Source organism: Cherax quadricarinatus, chromosome 30 (assembly GCF_038502225.1).
Source record: "Cherax quadricarinatus isolate ZL_2023a chromosome 30, ASM3850222v1, whole genome shotgun sequence".
In the NCBI taxonomy this organism is placed as follows: Eukaryota; Metazoa; Arthropoda; class Malacostraca; order Decapoda; family Parastacidae; genus Cherax; species Cherax quadricarinatus.
Genome location: NC_091321.1, coordinates 7,934,721 through 7,944,168, shown reverse-complemented (window position 1 = coordinate 7,944,168; position 9,448 = coordinate 7,934,721).

Below are 9,448 nucleotides of genomic sequence, written 5' to 3'. Positions count from 1 at the left end.
TCTGTCTGTCTGTCTCTCTCTCTCTCTCTCTCTCTCTCTCTCTCTCTCTCTCTCTCTCTCTCTCTCTCTCTCTCTCTCTCTCTCTCTCTCTCTCTCTTTCTCGCCCAATTAAGCCCACCAACGCCCATAACAACACCCAGCCCATTACTCTTCACACAATGTTCCACCCACCTTCCCCGCACATACTAAATGTAGAGAGGGGAGAGAAGGCCAGTGGAGGTGGAAGGGAGGGGGAGGTAAATGATGAAGGGAAAGGGAAGGGGCAGATGTCACAAGAGAGAGAGAGAGAGGAAGAATAAGAGAATTAGGGAGAGGTAAGACAAGCAAAAAAAACAAAAAACAAAAAAAAAACAACAGCTCAGGTCATTTAGGTTTGACGGTAATTGTTCGTTCTGGTAGGACCCCCATTCCCCAGTCTTCCTCCCCTCTTCCCCTCACTCTCTCTCTCTGTCTCTCTCCCCTTTATCTCTCCTCCCCTCACCCCCAGCAAAGTCCTCAAGAACAGCCTGGCTAATGAAATACAAACCCAACCTTCATTGTGGGACAGAGCTGCCAGCTCTCTTTCATGTACTTTTTTTAATTCATCAGATGGGTATATATCCATCGATAATGAGGTATCATTGTCTGTCGGCTGGTGTGAGTTGGTACATTTGTTTTAATTGCAGTTCATATTGTTAATGGTTTACCATGGATAACGTTGTGAATAATTTTTGTATGTACGTATGAGTGTATATGTATAATTGCGGCAAGTTACATACATCCACAGTTATATATATATATATATATATATATATATATATATATATATATATATATATATATATATATATATATATATATATATATATATATATATATGTCGTGCCGAATAGGCAGAACTTGCAATCTTGGCTTAAATAGCAACGCTCATCTTGCCATATAGGACAAGCGAAAATTTGTGTATGCAATAATTTCGCCAAAATCATTCTGAACCTAACGAAAAAAATATATTTCACTGTGTTTGTTTAGTATTAATTTATTGTAAACAAATCTAAAATATATTTAGTTGGGTTAGGCTAAAATAAATTGCTCTTGTTATAATAAGGTTAGGTAAGTTTTCTAAGATTCTTTTGGTGCAAAATTATAATTTTTTACATTAACATCAATGAAAAAATATATCTTTAAACATATAAAAGAAAATTTTAGAAAGGACTTAATTTTAAATGAGTTCTTGTTAATTGACCAGTTTTACATATTCGCCACGACACACACACACACACACATACACACACACACACACACACACACATATATATATATATATATATATATATATATATATATATATATATATATATATATATATATATATATATATATATATATATAGGGGTCATTATTATTCCCAGCTGATGTCATTACACATTTATACAGTTCTTTGTATTCGTCGTTACGCTACCGTGCATTAGTGTAGGTACGCCATGTAATATGTTACGGTACAGTAGTGTATATCTAGTGCTAAAACAGTGTCACTAAAATTAAGAAATATTTAGTATGGTTGAAAATTATCAAGAGTAAAATTGCTTGAACTCGTAGATTTTTAGGGACTTTTCTCACTGAATTAAAAAAAATGGCGAAACATTATAACGCACACACGCATAACCAGGTGCTGTGACTCGACCCCTGCAACCACAACTACGTGAGTACAATTAGGTGAGTACACACACACACACCCACACCCACACACACACACACACACACACACACACACACACACACACACACACACACACACACACACAAGAGCACAGCTATTTAAACTCTGATGTTCTTCGTGACCTGAGACAGCTAACCTGAGTCAGTTGGTTTTAAGTCAATAATATATCATCAACAATAACATGTAGGTTTAGAACCTATGGGTTTAGTGCCTCCACAGGAAGGTGTAATAATAGTGATTAATAATAATAATAATAATAATAATAATAATAATAATAATAATAATAATAATAATAATAATCACCACCACCGCCGCTACCACCACCACTACCACAACCACCACCACTACCAGCACCACCACTACCACCACTACCATTACCACCACCACTACTACCACCACCACTACCACCACCAAGACCACCACCACTACCAGCACTATCACTACCACCACCACTACAACTACCACCACCACCACCACTACCACGATGAGGTACACGCGTAGTAGTACCATATGTTCGTTATCAATATTAGCCTCCATTGCTTTGTCTCACCACCTGCCTACCTCTCTCTCTCTCTTTCTCTCTCTAGCTATCTATCTATCTATCTATCTATCTACCTATCTATCTCATGCCATTTTTCTCACTCCATCCTGCTGTCACCCTCGTTTGTCTCTCTCTCACCCCTTCCCTTCTTCTTCCTTCACTTTTTTTGCGTGTAGCTTTACTGTATGTCTGCTCTGCCTCACTCCTAACTCTTCCCTCCTTACCTGCTTTTCTTCTGCTTCCCTACCTATAGTGCTCCTATTTATTTCCTTATTTTCCTCTCTCCCTCTATGTTCCCTCCTCCCTCTTTCCCTCCCACTCACCGTCCTCATTCTCCCTCTCACCCTTCATTCCTGACACAGGACGCGAGTGTTGGTAAGTGCAGGGTGTGTAAGTGGACCGTCCCGTTCCACTTAAACTGATTAACTGTAACCACAAGAGCAGACCTTAGCACTTGCGTTGATCAACTTGGCCCAACTTGAACATCAAGTTAAGTGTTAACTCATTAATACGGATCACTTGAGCGGCCTTTATTCACTTAAAGTGTGCCAGAGTCCCTTAGTTACTCAAAGTGATCAACGAGTCACTTAAAGTGATCAGAGTAACCACCTGAAGTGATTGAATTTGCTACTTAATGTGATTGCAATTGCCACAGTGATTAGATTAATTTCTTACACAGGTTAAAAGTTCCGCTAAAATTATTAATTTACTCGCCTATGATTTACTGAAATAAAAAAAAAATCAATCATAAAATTCTCAATTTATCTAAAAATTAAAAAAAAAATCAGTTACATAAAATTCTTAATTTAAAAAAATAATAAATAAATCACAAAATTCTCAGTCGAATTTAATTAACAATTTCAGTCACACAAAATTATAAAGTTAAAAAAAAATCAGTCACGTGGAATTCTCAGTTTAAGAAAAAAATTATAAAATCAGTTTCATTAAATTATCAAATTCAACCCCCCCCCAAAAAAAAAGTAACTCGATCACATAAAATTCTCAGTTTAAGATAACTTACAAACTCCATTTCATAAAATTATCAATTTAACAAAAAAAAAATCACATTAAATTCTCATTGTAACATAAATGGTAAACTTAATTGTAAAAAAATATCTCAATTAAAAATAAAATAAATCACAAAATAGTCATTTTAACAAAACAAATAATTCAAGCACATAAAATTCTCATTTTAAATAATATTAAATAAAAAAAATACTTAGTTTAACAAAAATAACAAAATCAATAACATAAAATGCCTAACTTTACAAAAATTAAAAATAAAATCAGTCACAAAAAATTATCAGTTTAATAGATAGCAAAAAAATCGATCACATACAATCTTTAACCCAGTCTAAGAATACTAATAAAATATCGTACATAAAATCATACAAAATAAAGTCAGTGTATTATTTATGTATAACTCTAAAAGCCTATTAAAACAGGATTTTACATTATCATTTAATTATTATTAACATTAACAATAATAATTGGAGGTTGAAGACCAAGATGAGTCAAAGGGATGTTAGGAAGTATTTCTTCAGCCATAGAGTTGTCAGGAAGTGGAATAGCCTAGCAAGTGAGGTAGTGGAGGCAGGAATATTATATAGCTTTATGATGAGGTATAATAAAGCTCATGGAGCAGGGAGAGAGGACCTAGTAGCACTCAGTGAAGAGACGGTGCCAGGAGCTGAGTCTCGACCCCTGCAACCACAATTAGGTGAGTATACACACACACACACACACACACACACACACACACACACACAGCTGTTATCCCCCTTTAGTTACATCTTCCATCAGAAACCCATCAATTTCATTCTGTATCAACAGCGTGAAGTGAAGCGACTAGACGCTATTCACTGCTGCTAATTATCCCCAATTATAGGCACTTAGACTTGCGCTCTTTGTTATGTGAGTGGATTATAGACACTTACTGGAATACCTGTCTAACTGATATGTGAGTGGATTAGAGACACTGGAGTACCTGTCTGAATGCTATCTGAGTGAATTATAGACAGCAGGTGCCTGTCTGAATGTTACGTGAATTTATTATAGATAGCAGGTTACTGTCTGAATGTTATTTGAATGCATTGTAGATAACAGGTACCTGTCTGCATGCTATGTGAATGTTTTATAGATAGCTGGTACCTAAACCATACCCCCGGCCGGGATTGAACCCGCGGTCATAGAGTCTCAAAACTCCAGCCCGTCGCGTTAGCTGGTACCTGTCTGCATGCTATGTGAATGTTTTATAGATAGCTGGTACCTGTCTGAATGTTATGTATGTGGATCATGGATGCTGATAATTAGCATTTCTGTATGTTACTTTGAGTAGATTACAGCTCTTAAGAACGACACAATTAACCCATAAACTGAATATATTGTACGCAAGTAGTTAGAATCTACCCACCTATTATTGGAGTAGATAACAGGTATTTGCAATCTACCTATGTATTACGAGAGTAGATTACAGACACTTATAAATTACATGTGAGTAGATTACAAGGTGTAGAAGCGCCCTATATCTACTACCAGTGTAGATACCTGAGTAGATTACAGGTGCATATGAACTCACAGTCTGTAATATAAGATTATAGGCAGTTACAGCCTCCCCGTCCCCATGTTACGTGATTGGATTACGGGATTAACGGGTAGGGTGAAATCTCCAGGTTAATCGTTAATCACTGAGCCTCACTAAATCCCCCAGCTTAGCCACCTCGGGGGGTAAATCCCCACCTAAAAAATATTAATTAAGAGCGAATCCCCATAGCGTCTGCTGCATGCTACTTCTATTTACTATTATTATTATTATTATATTATTACTACAATAATAATAATAATAATAATAATAATAATAATAATAATAATAATAATTATTATTATTATTATATTTATTATTATTATTATATTCAGGGGACAGTAAATTTCTCAACAAAAAAATAACAATGGTTATTAATGACCATAATTTTTAAAGGGGTGGACCGGTAAGCCAGCGGAAGGCCTCGGTCAGATGACCAAAAGCTCCAAAGGCGGGTCATCATCTGACTAAGACCCGCGTCAGGAAACATTTGTCCTGTTTCCTGACGAACCTTACCTAACCTAACCTAGGGGACAGTACTAGGATACTTCGGTTCGCGGACAGGGTATGAAGCCTCCACCACTCCTTTCTCTGAACGAACCACTTGGTTTTACCACTTCGTGTTAGTAATAAAATGGGGTTAAAGACACACTTTGGGCTCTTTATTAAGGAATACGTTTCGCCCACTAGATGCTTCGCCAATCCTAGGATAGTGCGTACTAGTGAGATACCGGGTACTAGTGGAATACCGGACCTAATTTTGTTGCTGGCTTCGTCTGGAGAAGTAACAGAGAGAGGAATTTGCCAAGTTATACTTCATCTCCTGTCGATGGCATTTTGCGAGTATCAACAGCCTGGATGGTCAGAAACCAGGGCCACAATTTGGGAAACGGAGGATCGAGCCTCCGCCACTTCTTGCGCTGAATGTCCATACAGATTTTAATGTTAAACTGTATACAATGGAACACTGATGTTATATTTTCATATTAGTATATCTTAATATAAAATATATCTTCATAAAGACTGTCTTTATATTGAGTATGTCTAGATATAGAGTTTGTCTTCATACAGAGTCTGTCTTAATACAGGGTATGTCTTAATACAGACATACAGAGTATGTCCTATACAAGGTATGTCTTAATACAGACATACAGAGTATGTCCTAATACAAGGTATGTCTTAATACAGACATACAGAGTATGTCCTATACAAGGTATGTCTTAATACAGACATACAGAGTATGTCCTAATACAAGGTATGTCTTAATACAGACATACAGAGTATGTCCTAATACAAGGTATGTCTTAATACAGACATACAGAGTATGTCTTTATACAGAGTGTATGGAACAGTTCCTGTTTCCCAAGATAGGTTAAGAGTCTTGATCTCACTTTCTAGAGAACAGTGAAAGATGTGAGTGAAGTGTACAATATGTGAATATGGATTTCATAATGTGTGACCGAGATAAGAGCTCACAACATTTACCTGAATAATGTTAGGTAAAGAGAGAGCTTTCTTACATCAGGTTTGGCAACAGAGTTGTAGAAGAGTACAACAAGCTTCCAAATAGCACTGTTGAACAGTACAACAAGCTTACAAATAGCACTGTTGGGTAGTATGAGAGAGAGAGAGAGAGAGAGAGAGAGAGAGAGAGAGAGAGAGAGAGAGAGAGATCAGGAAACACAAGAGATCATAACTTTAAATTAAATAAGAAGCAATATCGAAAATATACGGGAAAATATTTCTTCTCAAACAGTGGTGGCTGGCTGGTATAAAACCGGAGAAATCATGGCTGCCAAAAACGTTGTAAATATATCATACGATAAATTTGTAAGAGAAGCATGCATAGCACACACACATGCACACACCAACTGCCACTACCGTCAGAGGTCAACTTGAAGTCACATTTAAGGAAATTAGCTTAATCCTGACCCCTCGCAGCGCCTGGATCACCTGTCTCTCAGATCACCCCCACCTGTCCACCTGTCCCTAACATCATTTATTGATGACTGTAGTGCGGGAGCCATCCTAGGGAGCATGAGGGGAAAGTGGGTGGTGGGGCAACCAGTGGAAGTGGAGGAAAGAGGTTGTGTGGAGGGAAGCATCATGTGAGGAGGTGGAGGAAAGAGGTTGTGAGGAGGGAAGCATCATCTGGAGGTGGAGGAAAGAGGTTGTGTGGAGGGAAGCATCATGTGGAGGTGGAGAAAAGAGGTTGTGAGGAGGGAAGCATCATCTGGAGGTGGAGGAAAGAGGTTGTGTGGAGGTGGAGGAAAGAGGTTGTGTTGAGGTGGAGGAAAGAGGGTGTGTGGAGGGAAGCATCATGTGGAGGTGGAGGAAAGAGGTTGTGTGGAGGTGGAGGAAAGGGGTTGTGTGGAGGTGGAGGAAAGAGGTTGTGTGGAGGTGGAGGAAAGAGGTTGTGTGGAAGTGGAGGAAAGAGGTTGTGTGGAGGGAAGCGTCATGTGGAGGTGGAGGAAAGAAGTTGTGTGGAGGGAAGCATCATGTGGAGGTGGAGGAAAGAGGTTGTGTGGAGGGAAGCATCACGTGGAGGTGGAGAAAAGAGGTTGTGAGGAGGGAAGCATCATCTGGAGGTGGAGGAAAGAGGTTGTGAGGAGGGAAGCATCATCTGGAGGAGGAGAAAAGAGGTTGTGTGGAGGGAAGCACCATCTAGAGGTGGAGGAAAGAGGTTGTGTGGAGGGAAGCATCATCTGGAGGTGGAGGAAAGAGGTTGTGAGGAGGGAAGCATCATCTGGAGGTGGAGGAAAGAGGTTGTGTGGAGGGAAGCATCATGTGGAGGTGGAGAAAAGAGGTTGTGAGGAGGGAAGCATCATCTGGAGGTGGAGGAAAGAGGTTGTGTGGAGGTGGAGGAAAGAGGTTGTGTTGACGTGGAGGAAAGAGGGTGTGTGGAGGGAAGCATCATGTGGAGGTGGAGGAAAGAGGTTGTGTGTAGGTGGAGGAAAGGGGTTGTGTGGAGGTGGAGGAAAGAGGTTGTGTGGAGGTGGAGGAAAGAGGGTGTGTGGAAGTGGAGGAAAGAGGTTGTGTGGAGGGAAGCGTCATGTGGAGGTGGAGGAAAGAAGTTGTGTGGAGGGAAGCATCACGTGGAGGTGGAGGAAAGAGGTTGTGTGGAGGGAAGCATCACGTGGAGGTGGAGAAAAGAGGTTGTGTGGAGGGAAGCATCATCTGGAGGTGGAGGAAAGAGGTTGTGTGGAGGGAAGCATCATCTGGAGTGGAGAAAAGAGGCTGTGTGGAGGGAAGCATCATCTGGAGGTGGAGGAAAGAGGTTGTGTGGAGGGAAGCATCAACTGGAGGGAAGATCTGGAGGTGGAGGAAAGAGGCTGTGAGGAGGGAAGCATCATCTGGAGGAGGAGAAAAGAGGTTGTGTGGAGGGAAGCACCATCTACAGGTGGAGGAAAGAGGTTGTGTGGAGGGAAGCATCATCTGGAGGTGGAGGAAAGAGGTTGTGTGGAGGGAAGCATCATCTGGAGTGGAGAAAAGAGGCTGTGTGGAGGGAAGCATCATCTGGAGGTGGAGGAAAGAGGTTGTGTGGAGGGAAGCATCAACTGGAGGTGGAGGAAAGAGGTTGTGTGGAGGGAAGCATCATCTGGAGGAGGAGAAAAGAGGTTGTGTGGAGGGAAGCACCATCTACAGGTGGAGGAAAGAGGTTGTGTGGAGGGAAGCATCATCTGGAGGTGGAGGAAAGAGGTTGTGTGGAGGGAAGCATCATCTGGAGTGGAGAAAAGAGGCTGTGTGGAGGGAAGCATCATCTGGAAGTGGAGGAAAGAGGTTGTGTGGAGGGAAGCATCAACTGGAGGTGGAGGAAAGAGGTTGTGTGGAGGGAAGCATCATCTGGAGGAGGAGAAAAGAGGTTGTGTGGAGGGAAGCATCATCTGGAGGTGGAGAAAAGAGGTTGTGTGGAGGGAAGCACCATCTACAGGTGGAGGAAAGAGGTTGTGTGGAGGGAAGCATCATCTGGAGGTGGAGGAAAGAGGTTGTGTGGAGGGAAGCATCATCTGGAGTGGAGAAAAGAGGCTGTGTGGAGGGAAGCATCATCTGGAGGTGGAGGAAAGAGGTTGTGTGGAGGGAAGCATCAACTGGAGGTGGAGGAAAGAGGTTGTGTAGAGGGAAGCATCATCTGGAGGAGGAGAAAAGAGGTTGTGTGGAGGGAAGCATCATCTGGAGGTGGAGAAAAGAGGTTGTGTGGAGGGAAGCATCATCTGGAGGTGGAGGAAAGAGGTTGTGTGAAGGGAAGCATCATCTGGAGGTGGAGGAAAGAGGTTGTGTGGAGGGAAGCATCATCTGGAGTGGATAAAAGAGGCTGTGTGGAGGGAAGCATCATCTGGAGGTGGAGGAAAGAGGTTGTGTGGAGGGAAGCATCATCTGGAGGTGGATGAAAGAGGTTGTGTGAAGGGAAGCATCATCTGGAGGTGGAGGAAAGAGGTTGTGTGGAGGGAAGCATCATCTGGAGGTGGATGAAAGAGGTTGTTTGAAGGGAAGCATCATCTGGAGGTGGAGGAAAGAGGTTGTGTGGAGGGAAGCATCATCTGGAGGTGGATGAAAGAGGTTGTGTGAAGGGAAGCATCATCTGGAGGTGGAGGAAAGAGGTTGTGTGGAGGAAAGCATCATCTGTAGGTGG